The sequence below is a fragment of the Pholcus phalangioides genome, unplaced genomic scaffold (genome assembly GCF_987345545.1).
Source record: "Pholcus phalangioides strain wild (caught in Gottingen) unplaced genomic scaffold, Ppha-v1.0 ptg000017l_1, whole genome shotgun sequence".
Taxonomy (NCBI): Eukaryota; Metazoa; Arthropoda; class Arachnida; order Araneae; family Pholcidae; genus Pholcus; species Pholcus phalangioides.
Genome location: NW_028301610.1, coordinates 20285893 through 20308894, shown reverse-complemented (window position 1 = coordinate 20308894; position 23002 = coordinate 20285893). Strand labels below are relative to the sequence as shown.

The window sequence follows — 23002 nt, the reverse complement described above, 5'->3', positions numbered from 1 at the left end:
ACAAAATCTACCCAGAGAAATCACTGACACTACTACATTTACTTCCTTTAAAAAACGCCTCAAACTTTACCTGCTCGAACTCATTAACATTGAGTCAAATTTCTGATTACATCCTTTAACATTATGCTTAATTAAATCATATCTTTAAATCACCTTCCATAATCCTGTACAAATTAATATGTTGGCTCCATATTTATTATGTATATCGTTAATATGTTGTTCATATTTTTTTTGTGTATTACGGGTCAATATTAAGAACTCGCTGATATTACTCATATGTAATTTTTATAGCACCTCCGCCCCGTCGCATGAGAATATCCTTTATTTATATTGCAATTTTTAACACATTTATTTTTTGTTAATTATTCTATTTTTATCTGTAACTATTATCTTTTTTGTATTTTTTTCCCATCATATATCTGAAACTAATATCTCTACCGTATTTTTTAAACCTATTCATTGCAACAACCAGTATGGGACATTTGTCTCCTTGGTTGCCAATATCATATAACATGTATTCACACTAACTGTAAAATAAATTTGAAATTATATATAAAATAAAATCGAGCACATAGGTTCTGTTCCTAAAAAAAATCAACTATGAGCATATATATACATAGAGCAATTATATATTGATTTCAGTCAGATAAAAATACACACACATGAAAACTTTTCTTGTTTACTTCCTCCGGAAGATATTGGACAGCAACCTTTTTCTTTTGCTGTTCTGTGAAAAATAAAATAATAGAGGAAATATCAATTCATTGCCCTTTTTTTCCTACTGTTTCCCCGCACTTTGACACCCTAGACCTTCCTGGTAGTGCAACAAAAGCAGCTCGGTCACACTGTATGTATGCTACTATGTATCCATAGTGATGGAACAATACAAAAACCATACATGCACTTCACACAGATTCCTCTCATATTTTCCTTCAGCGTAGTTTCTAGAAATTGTTCATTTGTTGATCAGTTTGAAAAATTTTACAAAATTGCTCACTTGTGTGTTTAAATAACTTTTTTTTCATTCAACAATTGATTATGTGTCAGATTCTCTCACATCTTTGGGTAGGGTGAATGATTTCTGAAACTTTTTGAGCAGCAGATGTTTGGGAAAGCTAGACCAAACTCACTTTAAATGAGAAAGAGCAAGTTTTTGTTTATTTTAGACCAGCGGTTCTCAAACTTTTCTGAATCGCGGAGTCGTTTTCAGAGTATAATTTCTATGGCGGAGCCCCCGAGGTGCCCTTTTTAGTATATTATTTATATGGCGGTACCGTTTAGGACACCTTTTTTTGTTTGTTTATCAAATTTATTGATTTATTTTATTATTCTTGACTGGCCACGGAGCCCCGGTTGAGAACTGCTGTTTTAGACAATTGCACTGCTCATTCAGAGATAAAAGATCTTCAGACAATCAAAATATGTGAAAATAATGATTTTTCTGCTTAATTAAAGATGCCTATTCACAATAATTATAAACAGGTACTTATAATTAACTAAAATAAAATATAATTAACTAAAAATAAAATTAATGTAATTAACACTATTCCCATACTAATTAATCAATAAATATTTCTTACATTTTAACAAAAACCAACACTTTTGCAATTTAATTATTTTTTGCTCAACTCAATGGATTACTGTGTGTTTGAAAATTCTTTCAATGTTACTATTAATCATATAGTATATAAAGGTTTTTCTCCAGTTACTTTCAGTATGCTTAATTAGGAAGCTATTTTGCAAAAAGTAATAAAAATTAGGTGAATATAATGTATTTAATTAAGCATAAATAATGCAGATTAATTAGCAATGATTTACGATATACGGGATGATTATAACTAAGGTTCTGATTTCAAAACACTGTAAAAAAAGAACGATTGTCAGAATGACTTGAAAATTGACATGAATATTCCTGAAAAAATTCAATTTTATTTGGTATAGGGGAAAAAATACTTAAAAATGTAAAATTAATGACATCATCCAACATGTGGGAAATTTGCTCGCAGAATGGAAACGATAGCCAGTCATGGCAAAATGATACCTTAATTATAGCATTCCACGATTTCATAATTCATGGAAACATCACAAAAAACGAAGTAATTGAACACTACAACTTAATTAAGAAATGTTAAATATGTTGTCCAACCTCAGGTTGACAACAACAGAATCGGAGTATGCCATGGTCATGATGTGGAGGTGCTTGTAATTCAGCTTTATTAAACCAAACGAGCACCCATGTTAATATTCCTGAGGAACTTCTAACATATAGGGGATGCGCTGGAGATTGCAATTCACCAAATTTTGCAAACTGACCACTGTTTATGACATTTTGAGGTATCCCTCACAGCCAGAAGTTAAAAGGGTTAAGGGGTGCATCCTGTCAAAATGGGTTTTCAGCAGCTGCTTTGCTGGTATTGCAATGTGCATCTTGATAGAAGTTCTATCCACACACTGATGCTGTGGAAGTGCCAAAATGATGTGGTTGCACAAAATGGATTATACTGCTGGTTAAGTACAGCATCATCTACTTGCACATTTTGCACTACTTACATTTTTTTTTCCTTTTGCGAAAGAAACTTCCATTGCTTCAGGAATATTCATGCAAATTTTCAAGTCATTCTGACCAGTAGTTCTTATTGAATAGTTATGGAATCAAAACTTCAAATTATAATCACCCTGTATATAGCTGATTATTTTTTATAAATCTGTTATTACTACTCAGTAGAACCCTGATTAACTGGGCTTAACAGTGTGAAAGTATAAAAAAAACTACTATTGAATATTAAGACTGGGAGATATACAGTAGGAGATGTGCTACTTCTTATGGGAAAGAAAATGAAAATGTATGTGAGGTAATGTAACAACCAGTACACTAGTCTTTGTCCTTTAAGGACAGCTGGTGTCTTTATTGGATTATAGGACCACCTGCCCCTAGCATGATGGTGTCACTACTGTAGCTGCTTCTTTGTGAAGGGAAAAAGAAACCCTGTGAGATAATACACCACTACATTTAGATGTGTGATGCAATCCTTATTCATGAATTTGCTTAAGATAGAGAGAGCATCAGAATGTAGCCAAAGGTTAGAAAATGTTGTAGGAATGAGAAATTTTGGCTTTTATATATAACTTTAAATAACTAAGATACTTCATATGAAAAATATATATATATATAATCTGGCCACTTTTATGAGACTTTTTGGAAAAACCACTTATAAAATCTTATGTCATTTAAAGATATACCATCAGGATGTACCCCAAGGATATAAAATGTGGTAAAAATGAAACATTTTGGCTAATAATGAACCAATATGATATTTTTCAAGGAAAAAAATGATATTTAGGCAACTTTTATTTGATTTTTTGAAAAAAACCACTTGGTTTAAACCAAACAACCCTGGTTGGAAAAAGGATGAATAGTTTCCTTCCTTAACACAAAACTAACATTCCTAAATTGGAATGCATTGGCCATGTTCAGAAGATGGTTGGTGCATGTTTGAGTTAACTGAAGAAAACCATGAAAGGATTGTGTAGTAAAGGTAAATTAACCGATAAACTTAGTGATAAACTACAAAATTACTATGGTGTTGCTATTCGTAGCAATGTGGGAAATTTAAAAAATATGCAGTTACAGTGTCTGTGGTGGTCGAGTGGCCATAGTGACGAACTCGTATCATGAGCACCCGGGTTCGAACCCCACCATTGCCACAGTGGTGGCCGGCTGAAGTTGGTTTCTTGTGGCTCCTAACTTTAAGGTGCAAATGTGAGCAAATCTCCTCATTAAAAAAGTCACGCCACAGAGCAACAGGCCTACAATGATACCATTACTTAATCATTACACTTCAATCATAGTTAGAAAAACTAGGGACAGATAGCAGCACTAAGCATAAACACGAAACAAACTCCACATCAGGTTTCACTACACGTATATTCCAACATGTACCAGTTCTTTATAAGATCCGCAAAGGAACATGGACGAGGTACATGTGTGGTTTATTAGTAGTCTACAGTTACAGCTGTATTTTTTCATTGTTCCTCCAGTGATAAAGAGCACGCGTGGACAATGTCCAATAGGACCTGACAGTTAGTGTAAGCATCAGAAAGCTGCATGTGAATGACATAAAATTACTGAAATCTCCTGCTGGCCTCTCTAATAAGGAGCATAAATGTAATAAAGCCAACATACATGAGTCCTTGTGCACAATCCCTGTTTCAAAGTGCTTGCATGGTACGTTGCAGAACAGTGTGATTTGGACAATTTTGCCTCTAGGGGCACTTTTATCGAACTGCAAACAATGCTTTTGGGGACTACTGCAGTTCTGGGTTTTAATTCTGGCTATGTAGACATACTGTCTGTACTTGAAACCTAGGAATCCTAGTTGATGAACTAGTGTTTATTTACTCTGGGTTAGGCGATGCGCGTGTGACATGTTCGAGATATCATGCAACACTGGCAAAAATGACCAGAATAAAAAAAAAAGAGCAAGAAAGTCTAAATTAGAGATATTTGAAGCAAAGGAAGTTCTATCATACAAACATGGAGAATTCTGAATGTTAGGAGTGTATGTGAAACATTTTTGTTAATGCATTTACTGATTTACATCATCCTTGTCTGCTGCAAACCTGATGCCTACAAAACTTTATAAGATATAAATTTTTTCCGGAGGTTCTGTATAGCTACGAGTATGCAATGAACTAGGATATAAGCAATATCTTTGAAACTTTTTGATTTACATGATTTTGAATTTAAAAAATATTGACTTTTTTTAAAGAAAGTTTTTTTCACGTAAACAACCATATCCCAAAATTTTTTCATTTTTTTATATTTCAAAACTTTTAGTTCATTGAACAGAACAATATTATAGCAACATACTGTGTGAAGAACAAGTTGATATAAGTAGTAGTATTTCACAAACAATGTTTTGCATAAATACTGAAATGATGCTAATTTTAGACGTATAATTACTCTAGGCAATATACAATTTTTTTTTTCAAAATATTAATGAAAAAACATTTTCTTATGTTTACATATGCAGGGTTCCCAGCAAAATCTGTTGGATCATTTCCCTGACTCTCCCTGACCAAATTAAAAAATTTCCCTGACCAAATCCACGTACACTGTCACGAGCATATATAATTCTAAACCATCTAATATCACTCTAAATCAGTGATTCCCAACGTGGACATTAACGCCCCCTTGGGGTCGATGGAATGTTCCAGCGGGGCGGTATAAGCTACGGGTATAGCTATACTAACCTAACTTAGGATACTATGGGTTAGATTGCATTGGGGGGGGGGGGGACGATGGGAGAAAAAATTTCTGAAGGGGGGGGGGGGCGATGGGACAAAAAATAAAGGTTGGGAAACTATGCTCTAAATTACATCCCCTCCCCCCCGTATTCATGGGGATTACATTCTGGGGTTGGGAAAAATATGGGAAATCTGCAAATAACTGAAACCATAGTTTTTTTTTTTGTTTATCTTGTTTATTGAACATCATGAAAAGAGCAGGGTGACGCAAAAGTATAAGGGAATGTAAAAGAGGGCACAGCGATTGATTGTTGGTGATTTTTCTGAAAGAACATTGTGATTTCTGTTTGCCGTTTCTTCTTCATATCAAGTATGTTGACAAGACTTCCTCTATCAATTTTTTTACATGTGAAGAACGTACAATAGAGGGATCTATATCATGAAAATAATTTGGTGGTGAGCCACAGCAGCAATTGACTTACTTTTGCCAAGCATAGTCAATATATCCAATTTTTTTTGTAAACTTTTCCCTTTTTTTTGTGTTTTCTGAGCATTATCATTAGCACTAGACAAATAAGCCATCCTAAACAAGCACAACTCAAATTTTGCAAACAAAACACGCAAACGACGATTGCTGAAAAAACATCCAATGAAGGAAAAAAAAAACCACAAATACTGGAAATGCGAATACAGGGTGTGGCGACTGTATATCATTTTGCGGTAATATACCATTGAAAAACACATTAGAGACAGAATGCTAATATTTTGCCACCACCACTCTTTACAAAATCAAAGTGTGTATATGATCTTGCACACAACACTAGTTTCTTTGGAAATTTCACACAGAGATAATTGAATTCAAATCATTCTTCAACATATAAAGGTTAAGGGCTCTTTCACACGGAGCGGATGTGGACGCGGGTCTGGAAGAACTTTTAACAATTGGCATATACGGACGCACTTCAAAGGTGCACCTGCACCTTTGAAGTGTTCATGTGGGTCCGGATGGCATCAGCATATGTCAAAACATAAGTGCTGGCTCCGCATCCGCACATACAAATTTTGTACATTAGGTTATTCGGAGCTATTCACACAACGTTGATGCTGGTCGAATTCATCCACATCTTTGGCTACATTTTCAAGATGATTTTGCACAGAATTTTTTTAATTATTTGACATAAATACCCTTAAAAACACCATATGAAGGTCCCTGTTCATCAATAGGATGTACCCACATACGTCTATCCTTCCCTTTCCTTCTAAGATGAAGGAGATATAGCAACTTTAATTGTCTTTTGTCTATACTTTACAATTTTATATAATAAAACCTGCCAACAACAGACACTGACGGGACCAAAATTATAAGCCGTTCTGCAATTCATTACAAATATAATTGACTGAATACTTTAATAACTTTTAAATTTAATTACAAATTTTTAATTTTCTTTTTAAATTTTCAAAAATTATTTAAAAACGATCAATATTTAAAATTATTTTTATTATTTATTTTTTAATTTTTAAAACTAAATACTTTTATTAAATAATTTTATCTATGTACAGCGTTCACTCAGGGCTGGATTAACACGTTTGAAGGCCCTAAGCACTTGAATAGTTTTGGTGTGTGTGTGTGTCCCCCACCCGATACTTACATATATATTTTACACAATATTGAGTCTATAAACTTTAAAAAAAAGTGCAATTTTATAATTCAGAAGTGAATAATCTACGGATGGGACTTCACTCTAAAAAGTTTATGAAAGTTATTTTATAAAACTTGAAAAATGCAACCAATAAATTTCTCGGTTACATTCGAGCAAATGCAACCGATCAGCTTATTGATTACATTTGTAAAAGAATTATAAAATTTTTATATTATAATCCAGGCTTAAGACAGAATTGTGATAGGAATATTTCTAATTTAATTATATCAAGATTAAACCAAGTCTTTAAGCTTTTCATCATCGACTCATTTGCATCACATTCTTGTAGTTGAATTCTGTAGTTCTGGCTATGTAGACATACTGTCTTGTAGTAGCTCATGAAAAGTCTGTTGATATATAGGGAGGGAGGGGGAGGTTTCATTTTCCAGCCCAATGCTCCAAAAGTTGGAGGTGAAAAAAAGTGTAATTTCTTAGTCACAATTTATATGTATCGTTGGCATATTATATATATATATTGATTGTAGTGAATGAAACAAAAACAAATTAAAGTTTGACAATCACTGTACATGGCCTCATAAATTTCTGCTGTCGTATTGTGGCCTTTTTTTGTTGCACTACAACAAATTCCTTTTCCCCATTATGTTATTGTGGATTTTGCTCTGAGCATTTTTGCATTCATTAAAAGCTACAGAGTTCTATCTTCTATACAGACTAAATAATATACATTTCTTCTTGGCTGTCTGACATTTTGAAAAAAAATTACAATTAGTTCAGCAGGGCCCTAACTGCATTATACTGTTGCATTGTTTTGTGATTATAATTTTGTATGGTTTTTGTAGATGCTGAGATGAAATGTACACATCGGGACGAATCCCTATTTAAATTCATCATCTGTCACATTGTCACAGCATATGCTTCCATAGTGACAACTTGTTTCAATCTGCAGTTCCTTTTGTGTTTCCTTGACCCAGTTCACAAGTGGCCTCTACATACATGGCATGAGTTATGGTGCTCAAAGAGACACATGAAGGTTTGCCGCGAAAGCTCACATTTTTTTAAAATTCAATTAAATTTCTCAGCCACCTCGTGGGGCATTTTGCCCGTTATGGCGTTGCATTTGTATAATTCTTTATAAGCACAGACATTTTGGAAGTCTCCAACCCCTCCCCCTTTTCTACTTGCAAAGTCTGTGATATCTCCTGAATTTTTTTTTTTTAAAACATCATTGGATGTTTTTGGAATTTTTCTTTCATATTTTCCAAAAAGACAGATAGACAAAGACAGAATAGACGACTAATTGCGACGATCGAACTGAAGGCATCATTATGTTAAGATTAAACTATTAAGATTATTCTATGGGGCTCTAGATTAAACCACCAAAGAATGGCTCTAGGCTGCCTATGAGCACTGAATCAGGGGTGAAGGAGAAAAATAATTACAAAAATTGGGGGAAAAGTTTTATGCACAAATTTCAAACTAAAGATTTTTTATAACTTTAGTGCTCGTGTGAAAGGGCATGCGGATCCGAACCCGCGTCCGCTCCGTGTGAAAGGGGCCTAAAGGTTCTCCACCCACAGGCAGGAAAAAAAAAAAAACAAGAAAATACAATGTTTTTTCAAAAGAAATAGAAAAGAAGTTAAGAGCTGGTATATTGGCTTTGTTTTCAACAATGGAAAAAGGAGGGTCTCTCCACTTTAGATCCCTTCATCTATTTACTCAGAGAGCAGATTGTTTCTTGGTCAACATTGTTTTCCAGTATGTAAAATCCCACCCTTCAACTGATAAGACATTTCTCTCAGTAGGGGATTTGGAGGAAAATTCTTATAAGGATTTTTTTCCCTCTCCCTGGGGATCTGAAAAATGATCCTCCATGGAAAAAAGTGAAGGTAAACCACTTGAATGTAGATTTATCCTCTGACTTTTTCCCCTTCAGATTTTAACTGACCTTTCCCAAATATTTAGAATTTTCCCTGACTTTTGACAAATATTTCATATTTCCCCTGACCGTTTTCTGATTCCCTGACTTTCCAGGTCGCTGGGAACCCTGATATGTTAAAAAACATGTCTTTTAGTTTTATTCCACATTCAAATTGAAAACAAGCATTTCATCCAAAATTACGTTTTTGGAAAATTACCTCACACGTAGTCAGTCGCCTTAATGCATGCTTCTCAAACATAAAATACACATTATTTCAAGAACTAAATTACAATCAACTTTATAATGCTATTTCCTATGTGAGTTTAATGTTACAAAATTATAAATGGTCAGATACAGAAAAATGTCAAACAAAATGTAGAAAAATTAGACTTACCTTTAAAGAAATTTTAAAAATCATACAAGATCTGCCTGTCATTTCTTTTAGAATACACCAGACTCTCCATGCTCTGTAGTACAAAATATTAACATTAATACCACTCAAACTGAAGTTTCACTTATAGAAATTAATTCTGTGGTGTTTGGTCAGAACATATATCTCTAAAAAATGGTTTTTTTGATCTAAAAGAGTCTTGAGAATTATAACTAATTAGAAGTGAGATAAATGAGCAAACATGCGCGTACTGCTAAACATGCTGATGTATGATATTTTTATTTCTGTGTATGATTTATTTTTGATTTTCAAATCGCAATGAAAATGCTCATATCTCAAAAATGCGATATTGGAGTTATGTTCTGACCAAACACCACAGAATTACTCATGCAATACATTAATAAAGTGCTTAATAAGCTGTGTTATACATGCAACCATTAAAAAAATTCAAAATCATGATACATATAGAACCTGCAGCAATTAAGGAAAGTATGCAAATTAAATATAGAATTTGGCACTCATTTTGCATTGAATTAAATAAATTTTCAACAAAATATATAGTGGGGTCTGACTGGGTGGCATGTAGTTTTTTTAGGATGCATTACATTTTTATGCAGGAATTTTTAAGCGCTTTTGCACATAGCGAGTGTGTGTATCATGTTTGCATGTCAACTTTTACATCCAAAATATACGATTGGCATTTTCATGATAAGGTTTAGAGAGCCTTGAACTGTTTCACGTCATTAAGACGGCCCGAAAATGAGCATTAATGAGACAAACATAAGATGCGGCATTATCGGTAGGCCAAACATAATATATTACTATAATACATGCTATTCCTATTTATGAAGTGAATTTATTATTTATGAATATATCTCTCTTACACACACATAGATCATCTTGCGATCAGCACATTTTATAACGAGGTCAGTCAGGATTTTTTTCCCAAAAATTTTGACTAATTTAATGTATATTAACATGCAAAGTGAGTGATATGTCATGGCGAAAAATATTACGAAAAATAAAAAATATTCGGTTTCATCACGTTAACTTCTCTTTTGCTCAACAGCATGTCTTGTCATCTCTTGCTGCAACTCCCCACATAGCCGCCTTACTGTATTTTTCGTTAACCTAAATTCCTTGCATCATCTTAAATCCATGTATCAAGCATTAATAGCATCGAAAAACACGAAAACAATTGTTTGAATGTGAATATATCTTCCATTAGAGCACGCATTGCCGCCGCCATTACGGGAAATGTAGTTGTCTTCAAGCTTAAGGAGAGAGTCTCCTCACTCTTTCACTAGCGCCCTCTTTGTCCTTGAGTAAGGAAGTAAAGTTTTCCTTATTTAAAGAAAAGCGAGCGGAGAATACAGATTTTTTTCTCCTTTCCTTTATTAAGGACAAACAGCAGGGCTTAAGGAAAAAAACCTTGCTAAGGACAAGGGGAGAATCCAGCCCCTGATAGTTGCCTTCATGGTGGTAGACTTCTTACCACTATGGCACTTGCACCTCAACATTACTAGACTGGAACAGAGAAAATACATAAGTATTACTTGAGTTTTTTGGTAAAACTTTTTTTCTCTTCTACTGCTGCCAAAAATCAGATTTCTTTCGAATATTTAATGCAAAGCAACTCTTGCATATCACACATTTGCTTTTTAGGTAGTAATATAAAATTTTTGAAATTTAACATTTTAATGTAAAATACTAGGTGTTACATACAGTATAGGTTCAAATGCACGAAAGGCCACCTCACCATTACACATTCTGTAATGATAATGACCAGAGATGCCGCTGTACTTTTAATTTACCTCAGGGCCCAGGTTATTTGAAAAATCTGGGTCCTTTTTGAGTGAAAGTGGGTTCTCCTAAAAAAAAAAAAAGTATCTTCAAAAAAATTATGCCCCCCATAATTCACTGGTATCTATGAATTTTCTTCCAGCATGCCGTCTTTGATCATCTACTTATATTTCTTCTTTGAGACCAAGCGGTGGGTCATGTTCTGGGTAAAAGAAGATATGTGTGAATCAAGTATAATTCATTTCTAAAAACATGTGTTCTATCCAAAGGTTCATTTACTTTCATTGTCTACTAGTAAGGAAAACTTGCAAAATAGCTCATTAGCACTGAGAATTTAACATATGGAATTTCCGCGCATGTAATAAATCTAAAACAAATATACAGTTGATCCCCTTATAACACGTTCCTCCCATTTAGAATGTTTTTTTCACTTAGTACAACTTATTTCCGTGGTCGCAACAATAAGTAATCCACATTAAGATTTCTCGTTCAAAGTGTTTTTCTGTTTACGTTTTTTATGGCAGTTTTTCAAAAAACATTATAAGCACGATCCACTTTAATTAACAGGAAGCACACATTTATTTATATTTACTAATAAATCTATATATAAATTCCCTTCCGATTGATTTTTTATTTCTTTAAAAAAAATCTTAGCACTTTCAATATCTTCTGATCAAATTTAAAGCAAATTATATTCCCTCTCTCAGACACTATCTTCCGATTCCCTATTCATACTTTGGTTTTCTTTCAAATCCTCCATGGGCTTTTTAATATTGACACTTCCAATATTCTAATCAAACCTTCACATTTCTCTGTTACACCTAATCATTCCCAAAAATTACAGCATATCTTTGCCTCTTCAGATTGTCACAAATTTAGCTTTTTCCCCAAGAACTATTATCGACTTGAACAACCTACCATCAAATATTGTAGATTGCACCACGATTTCAGAACTCTCTCGTACCATCAATCGTCACTTTCACCATATATAAATTCCGCATCCTCTTGTATAGGCCTCGGCCAATCAATATTGAATAAATAAATAATGATTTTTTTTTCCCTCCCTGATGGTCCACCACTCTGATCTGTCGCCATTTAAGTGGCACATATTTTTACACCTGAATATAGGAGCTGTCAGATTTGTGCTGGAGAAACTTAACAGGGGGCTTTATGTGTGTGCGCCCAGCAATTGGCATGTTTTGTGTTCAGTAGATGGTGCTATCTAGCGCCACAACTAGATACTTTCTCAAACAGAGCAAGCACACATTTTGGCACACCCATGTAATGTAGAAGCAATCATAAAGGGTGAATTTGGTGCCCCCTTCTAGTCCAGGCCAGGACTTGCCTGTCCCTCCCAGTTGCAACCCTGCATCTATCCTCAAAACTAGCAATGCGTGCATTTGAAGTTTAATATATACATATGTGTTATAGGTCCTTGTGATCACAGTGGCAACCAGAAGTTTCCAAGGAATAGCAACTAAAAAGTTGGAAAAACTTAGAAAATCACATTTTTAGCCAATTACCATTGCGCAATCATAAGATCCAAACACGGATTTTCACCAAAGGCAAAATTTTTTGGGGGTGTATAAGGGATTTCTTTCCTTCTTATAAGGAGGCTTTAAAAAAAAAGACATTTCTTTTACATTTCAACACATTTCATATTTTACATTATATTTCAATTACATTTTGAGAAAAAATTCGGCCAAGGATGTTTGCTTTTAGGAAGATATCTACTGAATGGTTTGCCAATATTCAAACGGCAACATCAATTAAGAAATAATTAAAAAATATGTATCTTCATTAAATGCACATATATTTTTATTTTTTTAACATATTGAGCAAAAAAACGAGGCATTTTCAAGCATCAAAGCTTCCAAGACAAAAACTCTGGGATGGACTGTATGCACCCTCTGGAATAAGAGGGAAAAGAAACTATCCATGTTTTTGCCCCAGATAGAAAAGATGAAAAATTTATTAGATGGATACTAAAGGATTGGGAATCTGCTGATATTCACAGTTCAAAATGATATTCTAGTTTAAAGGCATCTAAAATATCATTCACCAATGAAGCTTTTCCTTGACCTATCCAGAGCCATCAACCTATCAACAAACTTTTCTCTTTCTCCCACGTAATTTCACGTCCTCCCAAAAAAGCTTTCTTCTGGTATATCCTTCAAATCATCGCTATTTTTATTTATCGTATCCAATTTAGAATGATCACCAATCACTTCGTCACTATCACTTTCATATCTCCCAAGCTCTTCCAAATCATATTCCGGTAAGAGTTCCTCCTCAATTTCTTCTTCCAGTACTGAAAGTCTTTCTGCTTGTCGATACCATGATTTAAAATTACAGATATTTTAAATTCAAAATTGTGGACACAGAAAAGAAAAACTTCTGCGAGAGATACCACACTCAAGAAAGGTTTCTTTTAGACTTAAAGAAAATTTTGAGTATTGAAAAGAATACTTCTCTTAAGCAATCAACTCCAACTCAGTCATGACCAACCTTCCAAACACATATATAACTTCATAATGAAAGATATTGTACACAAATAAATGAAATGAAGACCTAAAGATCCTTCTTATAATTATGACAATGAAGTGTTGATAGAGATAAAAACCAGACTAAGGCCCGAGATAAAACAAGCCGGTATTGAGAGAGGGTGGCAACTGGTCCCCTTCTTCCTTTAACACACATGGAAGGTGAAGAGAAGATACGAAAAAGAGAAACAGAAGTTGTTGAAAGATTTCATGAGCTAGTGTGGTCCTCTAAAAGCTCTGGCACAGCAACACTTCCTCCATGGAAAGAATGGTGGATATGATCATTTCTCAGGAACAAATGTTAAGCAGCAAACATTCAAAGAATGTGAAAGAAAAGTTTCAAAAATTTTGTGTCATTAAAACATTTACAATAAAATATGATAATTGAAAATAATATAATAGTTATGAGAGATTAGTAGATAACAGTCATATGATATTTAATACAAAGCCACATTTTTCCTCTTTTTGAATGATACCAAACACGAAAATATAATGTATTAAAAAAATGGAGATAACGAAATAATATAATGGATTAAAAAAAATTAAGATATGCAGTTGGCAGTCGCTTGACTGTATGTGAAGACAGTTTGATGTAGCCTACTCACTACCTTACTCGTGATCTGAGGATTAAATTTTAACCCACGTTTGTTAATCGGTGCTTTAGCCTCGAGTGCCTGAGTCATTATTTATTTTATTTATACAATATTGTTGGCCCTTGGGCCTATACAAGAGGATGCGATTGAGAATGACAAAGATATTGTTTGATGTTGGATAAAAAACTAGTGATAGAGGGAGATTCAACAATAGAGCTTGGGAGTTTGTTCCATTCACCAATGGTATGAGGAAAGAAGCTGTATTTAAAGCAGTCAGTGGAAGCAAAAATAGGTTATATTTTAAGGGAATGGTCGAGTCTTCTAGAGATGTAGGATGGTTTGGCTAAGATACCAGAAGTATCCATGTTGAACTGACCATGGAAAATTTTATAAAGCAATGTTAATCGAGAGATGAGACGAAGAGTAGAGAGAGGGAGGAGATGAAGTTCATTTTTAAGTTCGGACACAGAAATGAAAGATGACCAGCAGTCGTGAACAAATCGGGCGGATTTATTTTGAATAGATTCAAGTTTGTCTATATTACTGGAGGTGTAAGGGTCCCAGATTTCAGCGGCGTAGGAGAGGACGGGGGATATATAAGTTTGGTAACAGAGAAGTCTGATATCCCGAGTAGAGTGTTTAAGATTGCGGCGGAGGAAGAAAAGTTTGTTAAGACACTTCTGGTAAATGTAGTCGATGTGTTTGTTCCAACGTAGGTCGGCTGAAATAATGACACCAAGGTATTTGATATGTGAAACCCGGGATAACGGTAAATGATTGATGGAGTAGGAGTATTCAAGAGGAAGAAGTTTACGGGTAACTTTCATGTGAACCGTTTTTGAGATATTCATTGGCATTTGCCATAGGGAACACCAGTCGGCGATGGAAGCCAGGTTATGTTGGAGAAGTTCTTGATCAGATTGATGGTGAATGATACGGTAAATTACACAGTCATCAGCAAAAAGTCTAGTGGTGCAGTTGAGGGATTGGGGAAGGTCATTGATATAAATTAGGAAAAGTAACGGGGAGAGGACCGATCCTTGAGGGGTCCCAGACTTTACGGAGGCGGATGACGAGTTATGATCATTAAAATGAACAAACTGTTTACGGTGTTTTAGGAAAGCCTCCACCCAATTAAGTAATTGAACGTTAAGGCCAAGGCGGGAGAGTTTGAGAAGAAGTTTATCGTGGGGAACTTTATCAAAGGCTTTAGAGAAATCTAGGAATACGATATCAGTTTGTAGGTTTTTATCAATGGCTTCAGAGAGGTCGTGGATGAAGAGGGCCAGTTGAGAGGTAGTAGAGAGAGATTGTCTAAAGCCGTGTTGGTTGGGGAAAAAGAAGCTGATGGAGTCTAAGTGGATACGGATTTCTTTTGCTACAATATGATCGAAGATTTTACAGCAGGAGGAAGTGATTGCTATTGGCCTGAAGTTAAGGGGATTGGAAAGTGAACCCGTTTTGTGGATAGGAATAATTTTATTGATTTTCCAGTCGTTCGGGAGGGTAGCAGAATTTAGTGAAACATTGAACAGGAATGTATCTGTTTCATTGTCCAAGAGAAAGCTCCACACAGCCTCCAGCTTGAACACTGAGTTAACAAGGTCCACCACTGGGAAGTATAATCACTGACTTGATGGTAGGAAGTGTGGACTCCCTCTGGCCTTGGAACTCAAAGTTTCAAAACAGAATATTTGTATTGTGTGGTGAGCGCAAAGCTGATTGGAAATGTTCCGCGGTAAAAATTCCCACAATAGTGTTGCACTTTTCTTAAAATTAATTTAGATTGTTCGACGATGTACGTCAGTTTTTTTTTGCCATATTCTGCTTTGGGGCCTCATAGAATCAGATACATTCCTTAAGACAACACATTTCTGCTTTTGTGCAACACATTCTTCATTACATAACAAAGTTATTCAAATTAATATGAGAACTACTTTGAAGCATAACATTGCACAGCTACTTTTGAAGACAAAATTTCATTTTTAAAGTGGGACTTTTCAATATACGAAAAAGTTACAATGTTATTTTTCTAACAATCTGTGAAACCTTAATGCACGATGATACCCTGCAATGAGATAATGAAGCTAATTTTCCCACATTTCTCAGATTTAATGTCTCTTTACATACTCAGCAATAAGTGGAGTTTTGTAAATTTCTATTAGCTGAGAAACAAAGTTCTTGTCAGAAATGATAGGTGGCAGCAGATGAGCTACAATAGTCGTGTTCACACACAGTCTAATTCACATAATTACGACTGTTTTAGAAACATTAAAGTGTGTTTTAGTGGTACACAAAATTTTGTTAGTTGTTTGCAACTTTCAGGTGTAATGCAGGATGTGTAAATTGTTTGTAGAAAAATCGAAAATTCGTCACATCATTTGGTTACACTGGAAATTGAAACTTTGTGTTTTAGGGCTGCAATCGTAATAAATTCTGTCTTCCCACAACAGTCAAACACTATGGACATTGTCCTCAACAACCCAGCTGGTGCAAGGGCAAAAAAAGTGGCCACATGCACAATTACACACAAGAAGGTACTATTGTCTTGTCTGGTGGAATCTCAAAGTGATATAATCTTCTATTACTTTTCTTCCAGTGGAGGAACAATCAGTACCAGAATACATTGTGGCTATTCAGACGATATTCATGAAATTTTGAAGCAGAAAAGCATATTGCTCGTGTGAACTGCAAGGGCGTTCTTTAACTCCAAGACAACGATGGGCCGCACACCGTGAAAGCCACGAAGATAACGATTCAGGACTTGAGTTGGCAACTTCTGGCTTCTGGACCACCCTCCATATTCTCCAGACCTTGCTCCCACTAACTTCCACCCAGGGCAGCAACTAAATACTTTGTCATCTGAAGGAAGCCAGAATTTTGACGCCCCTTGAATGTAGAAGTAGTAGAGGGTTAATTCTGTGCCCAATCTGGCCCGGGGCACCAGACCCACCTGCTCCCCTCTGGTTGTGACCGTATTTTTGTGTATACAGAATCACTTGAACAAGAGCAAACCAAATAATTCTGAAAAAGAAAATAAGGAAATCTCTATTTTTCTGAACTTGAAAACTCCTCATTTTTTTGAACGACTTTTCCAAAAAATCAAACAGAGATGGTTGAATGTTATGGATAATGAAGATTATTTCTCAATCCTTTTTCCCAAACAAATTTCTAGCAAGAACTTTGTTTCCCACCTAATATTTTATGCAACAAAAACAGGGCTGACCCAGATGGATGAAAATTCAGGAAAATCATGTGGGTCAACCCAAAGATGATTGAAAAGATTTTAACCCTTTATTTGTGGCCGTGTTGCTCTCAAGCAACATAGTTTTCTAATGTTTTTGAAGTAAAGAGATTTTATATTTTGAGCTAGTTTTCGGCATTGGCGATTTGATTGATTTTCACTTGTGAATTGCACCCAAAGTTTCTACAATCTATAGTAGATGGCTCAAAAATACACCTATCTCCTAATTTTGGATATGTCAAGTGAGGACTGCTGTTAAACTAAGATTTCAGAATGAAATATAAAATGTGTAGGAGAAATATTCATGTGTATTTCTAAACCAGGGCCAGACAAATTTAACTATATAAAGTCCAAAACACCCGAAGACGGCCCAGATAGGGAGTATGGGTATGTTTTGGATTTGTGAAAAAGAGGAAGAAAATAAAAGATCTTGTTTCCCAAGTTTCTGCCTTGACAAGTCTGATAGTCTCATAGAAGAATGAAGAGTAAAACGAGAGAAAAAAGATTAGTCTAGACTTGGATGAGGCTATTAAAAAAAAAAAAACTGGCTGTGAAAAAGTTTTTTCATCAAGGAAGCTAATAAATACTTTTAGTTCAGAAAGCGATGAACTCTCAGAAATTATTTCCTTACAGACACATGCACTGACAAACAGCACAAAAGCAAAGCAGAAGAACACCAGAATATTTGATTGGGTGAAGCAAGACATTTCATCCAATCTGACCAACTTGTACAAAATTTTGTTTCAGTGAAGACAAAACAGCTCTGCAATACTTCAGGTGATATTTTGATGCAAGTCATGTAAATGAAATAGATTTACCCATATTTTGTGAAATTCATAGGTTTATGTGTTGTAAATACATGGTTGGGCAATCCATACGAGTGCAAAGAAACAAACAGTGAGTCGAAAAATTCCTAAGGGTAATTACAGATAACCTTATGAATGCCAGTAAAGTTTCGGACACCGTTTCTTCCTGACACGGTGACGTCCTTTCCATGAAATGTGGAGTTTCTGACATCCTCCTTTCCATCGTTTTGGACACCCACCTTTCCAGAGCTTCGGGCACCACCCTTCCTGTCGTTTCGGACGCCTTTTTATCCATCGTTTCGGACGTCCCTCTTTCCTGCGTTTCGGATTCCAAAGCCAGACAAGGTCTCTCTCCTTGAAGTCGTGAGATGGGGCCTTCGCATCGTAGCAAACTCTCATCTTCTCGGGGCCGATGTCGATCCTGTCTCTGGCGATTCGATGCACATCCTCAAGGTGCTCCCGGAATTCTTCGACGTATTCTTCCATACGAAAAGAAGAGTCTTGCGGTCGCCCAAACAGCAGGTCACTCGACAGCCAAAGATCTCATCCTATGATCATCTGTGACGGTGAGAATCCACTGCCCTCGTTGACGGCACTCCTATAGGTCAGCAAAAGCAGCAGTAACTTCGAGTCCCAATCTTGTTTGTATTTCGACACGAACAACGAGAGGTGATTCAGAAGGGTCCTGTTGAATCTCTCCACCATCCCATCGGATTCCGGATGGAGCGGTGTAGAACGCATCTTTTCCATTCCCAGAAGTTTGCACATCTCAAGGAACACCGCTGACGTAAAGTTTCGTTCCTGATCGGAATAGATCATCATGGGGACTCCGAATCGAGACACCCAATTCCGCACCAACACTTGTGCTAGAGTCTCTGCCTCCTCATCGGGAACAGGAAATGCTTCCGTCCAATTGGTGAAACAGTCCATCACCACAAGTATAGACTTGTTACCATCGTGGGTTTCAGGTAGCGGTCCTAAGATGTCTAAGACAACTCTCTTGAATGGCACACCAACGTTGTAGCGTTGAAGTCGGCCACAAGCCCACTTCGGAGGTCTTTTTCGGGCAGCACATGTGTCACAGTTCTCACACCCCTTCTCTACATCGGTCCCGAGCTTGTCCCAATAGAATCACACACGAATCCTCCGTAGCATCCTGATGATGTCCAAATGTCCATTACTCGCACTTCCGTGAGACTCTTTCAAAACTTCTTCCACACGGCCTCCGGGTATGATGAGTTGCCATCTGAAAGTGTTTCCAACCTCTGACTCCCAACGGCAGTAGAGCATGCAGTTCCTCATCACCAAGGAGTCCCAGAGAGCCCAATATCTCTTTGTAGTTGGACTGGAAGAAACGACGTCTTGCCACCCTGGTCTGTTCTCAGTGGATTCCTTCCAGTGTATGACCACTCGTACGTCCGGATCTTCCAGTTGTGCCTTTCGAGTGTGCTCGTTACTCCAAGGATCGTCACTTAAGTTCTAAGACTGTAGCTGCCTCACAATAGGTTCTGCAATCCTGTAGTTTCTTTCTACCTTGAGACAATGAAGGCAGTTCCATAGGCATGGTTTCCTCGATATGGCAACTGCATCTCTCCGCGATGCTCCCTCACGATACTGGATCCTTCTCTTACGGCTACCCGGCCTTCTCAAGAGAACGGCTCCGATTCCACCATCGTCCATGCTCCCATCTGGGATTCCTGCTTCTGGAACAGCCATCACTTTCCGCTGAAGGACTTCGTTGTGACAACCTCCAAGTAGGACGACGTTTTAATTTTTCATTGTAGACAACTGGTCACTCCGAATGTCCAAAGAGAGTTCATGCTTCTTCAGGAAGTCCAGTCCGAGAATGCCCGTGTCCTGGATGTCGGCTGCGAAGACGGCATGACGATAGGTGACTGACACCAACCTCGCTGAGACTTCCAAATTTCCATGCACAGTCACCTTCTCTCCCATGACTGTCTGTAGGGTCAACGACGGTGCCACGTACAGAATTCGTCGCTGGAATCTTCGATCCAGGTCTCTCCAAACGATTCTGACGTTGACTCCAGGGTCGATGTCCATCTGGCACAGAAACTCAATTTCCTTGCACAGTCTACGCTCCCCACCATGCCACTGTGAGCCATGGTACACTCGACTTAGGGCGTTTCCTTCACAAGCAGCGGCGATGGTTTGCCTCACACCGCTGACAATATCCTCCTTGACAGCAGCGATGGATGTGTTGACGGCGGCGATATTGGACTCCATGCTAACTTTCATCTGGACCATCAGCTGCTTGAACTGTTCTCCCGTCTCGTTCTTCTCCATGCTCTTGTCTTGACCATTCAAGTCCTTACAGCATCCCACTTCTGACACCAGTTTTGTTACGTCGCGCTGCTGGGTCACTCGTCGAACCTCTTCTCACCAGACCCGTCCCGTCGCGCGGATCTCGCCAGGGTTCTTCGCCGAGGAATTGAACATGGGTAGACAATCACACGAACGAGGATTCGAGAACAAATACTCGCTTTTATTTACATGAGCTGCTAAACTAGAGCAGCCTTCCGAACGTCTTCTCCCTTCGCGTTCTACTTTTCGAGTCCATCTTGAATCTCGTTCTTCTATTATCACAATCGCGTGCCTCGCGAACCTTGCATGCGTTAACCAAGCCTTTTCAAATTCTACCCTTCGTAACATTATTTATCCGGGGGGGGGGGGTCCCCCTACAGCAGTTTCTCAACCGCCGGGCCGTGACATCATTCATATTGGGCCGCGACTGATCTGCCGTTTCCTTTTCCCCCATTCATGTTCCGTTAATCACGTGTTTGACCGGGCCTTCCACTTACAAAAATAAATGAAACCGGGCCGCGGGCTTTCAAAGGTTGAGAACCACTGCCCTACAGCACAAAAAATAACGCGACAACAAAAACTGTAGCAGGACGGCTATAACCATAAAAGAGATGTTCTGTTGCCACACGAAAAATAGAATGTTTACACAAAGCTGGCAGCGCAGTCCATTAAAAGTTTGTTGACCAGATAATGCAATCAAAAACCCGGGACAAAACTCAATAAAAACCGGGACATAATGCAAATTCTTTGATAAAAACCCCGGAATATCTTGAAAAATATTTCTCAGACAGCGTTACAGTGACGAACTGCACAGCAATAGCCAAAATTACCTGTTAGTAATACAGCAGAACTTCTTGATAACGGACACCAAGTTTTTGTCCGCTTACGGGGAATGTCTGCTAATGGAGAGGCAAATAAATGTGGAACCTCGTTTATACGACATTCACATTTGTACGATGTTTGGCTTCGGTCGCAATTAGTTCATATACATTTTAATATGTGGTTATGCAAAATCACCAATCGTCTTAATAAAGAAAGTTTGATTAAATTTCATTACATTTTACCACTTTTACCCCCCCCCCCCCCGGCGAGATTATGCATAATTCTCAAATAAAATCGGAAAGTAAAATCTTCATTAAACTAATTAGTTATTTTCGCCCGTACATGATATATGCACCACACATATTTTGCAACAAAAAATAAATTTAATTACAATAAGTGAAGATGATGAAAACACATTAATAATAACTATCAGTCTTGTATTGCTGTCTTTCTTCACACACATCAACAAAACCAAAATTACTATTCGAATTCACCATCCTGGACCATAGTTATGTCTAGTTAATTAAATAATTAAAAAAATTGACGATTTATCATATTTACTAACAAGGCCTAGCGGGGGCACTTAGGGGTCTGATCCCCCCCCCCTCCCGAAATGTGAGAAATGACCGAAAAAAGGGAAAAAGATGGCCAAATCTATTGTTCTATCACTTTGGTCCCGCCGAAATGAAATTGATCCCCCCCTCCCGAACGAAATTTCTGGTTACGCCTCTGTTTACTAATACGAGCTTGGGATTAAACATATAATCTTAGTTGAATACAAATTCTCGATTTATGAGCAAAAATTAATAAATTAGAGTTTGAAAAACAATTAGTTTGCCTGATTTTACTGTCCGCTTTTGGAGGTGTCCGCTAACGGGTAGTAAAATACGGGACCGGGGATCAGAAAAGTGTCCGTTAGGGAAGGTTCCACTGTAACGCCTGGGATTGTGCAACACCCACTATAAATAATTATATCTACCCTACAGATGGTGTTGATCTTGTACACGGTTTTCCAGTTCAGTGTCGAATTGGAAACTAACAAATAAAAGTATTATGATAAAGAAAAAAAATTAAGCAATTAGAGAGGTTGCATAAAGTTATTTAAAATATTGGGGTGGGGTCGAGTTTTGTTATGTTTCAATTTGTGTCATTTTCCCACGAACGCGAGTAATTCCAGTTAGGAGAAGGTCTTGATCCCTAGACTTGGATCTCCAGGCCATAATTGTCCTGGAGTTATCGTAGAGTAGAAAATAAAAACTGAAATAACATTCATACCGGGCGCCGTAGCCTGGAGGCCCAGTCAACTACCTTTATGCACAATCCATGGGTTTTAGGGGCCGTTCAAGTATTACGTCAGCAAATTTTTAGCCATTTTTGATTCCCCCTGCCAACACAAGTCAGCAAAACTGACCCCCCTCCCCCTTGTCAGCAAAATTTGGTCCGCTCTGAACCCTACCTCCTAACTCATATTGGTGGGCTCAGAGACTTACGTGTGGGGGGCATAGAGGGCTCGAGCTTTCCCCCAGACGATCAAGAATTTCTTTTTAACGCAAAAAATATTTTTTAAACAAATTAAAATTTCGGAAGAAAAACCTTTATTTGTTATTATAATTACAATTTCTCTTAATTTCAATGCTATTTGAAGGCTAAAA

General features: G+C 37.0%; 1 long non-coding RNA gene across 1 annotated transcript in view; it reads right to left on the bottom strand.

Annotated features, from left to right (window-relative positions):
• LOC149072513 (uncharacterized) overlaps window positions 1-21111 on the bottom strand; it is a 57479-nt gene extending 36368 nt beyond the window's left edge. The window contains exons 1-2 of the long non-coding RNA XR_016194523.1: window positions 21026-21111; window positions 9221-9293 (exon numbers count right to left, since the gene is read on the bottom strand). This is a non-coding gene — a long non-coding RNA (uncharacterized LOC149072513). The remainder of the gene's footprint in view (window positions 1-9220; window positions 9294-21025) is intronic.
• Between the last annotated feature and the right edge of the window lie 1891 nt (window positions 21112-23002).